Source organism: Penaeus monodon, chromosome 34 (assembly GCF_015228065.2).
Source record: "Penaeus monodon isolate SGIC_2016 chromosome 34, NSTDA_Pmon_1, whole genome shotgun sequence".
Lineage (NCBI taxonomy): Eukaryota > Metazoa > Arthropoda > Malacostraca > Decapoda > Penaeidae > Penaeus > Penaeus monodon.
In genome coordinates, this window is record NC_051419.1 from 26,434,707 (window position 1) to 26,435,621 (window position 915).

Genomic DNA, 915 nt, shown 5'->3' on the forward strand with positions numbered 1-915 from the left:
CTTTTTACGTAGATAAAGCGGAAATAAGCATGGGCTGACAACAGCAACCCGCAACTACCTGAACTACTAATAGCACGGGATAGACGGAGAAGAATTCAACACTGCATTAAATAAGAAAGTATTCTGTAAGATACTATCCCTCTGTCATCTTTGGCAAAACTGAGGACAAAGGAGATGGTGTTTGCAGGAATTCTAGCGTCTTTGCCACGAATCTGCTATGGCCACTCGTCAATCATTACGACTACAACATAGCATATTCCAGGAAACATGCGCAATGCAGATAATTTAATTTACAACCATGCAAATGAAAATTCTGTAACAAATCCTGTAGCAAACTAATGTTACTAGTAAACCGTCATTTTAATCCTGGATCACTGTCAACACAATACCCTATTTAAAGAAGTGATGAAAGTGACTCGTGAGATAAAGAATTCGCAATAAATAGAGAGAATGCATCGCGGTCATCACCTTTTCCGCAGACGAACCAACTTGAGAGCACATGTACATATAACACAATGTAACACGGCTTTCAAAGTCTCATAGGAGATGAAAGTAAAGGGAAAAAAAGCATATGAATATACTCACGTTGCCGGTTCGAAATTTTGAATATACTCACGTTGCCGGTTCGAAATTTCGTATCTCGGTGATAAGTCCTTGGACACGAAACATTTTTGAGGCAGGAAGTCGCACAATACTGCTGATCACTAACTTTTGGGTCGTATAGGGAGGAAAAGAACCTCTAGTAATAATGAGTGAACTCCCATAGGGCAAGGCTTGAAAAGAGATGACGTCTCAACTGGAAGACAATTCGATAGTTCCGATATATTATTTTAAACTAGCCATATGGTTCCCTGTACATTCACATGGTGATATTCAAGTATTCCTTTCAGTACGTTTAAATGCATACATACATAT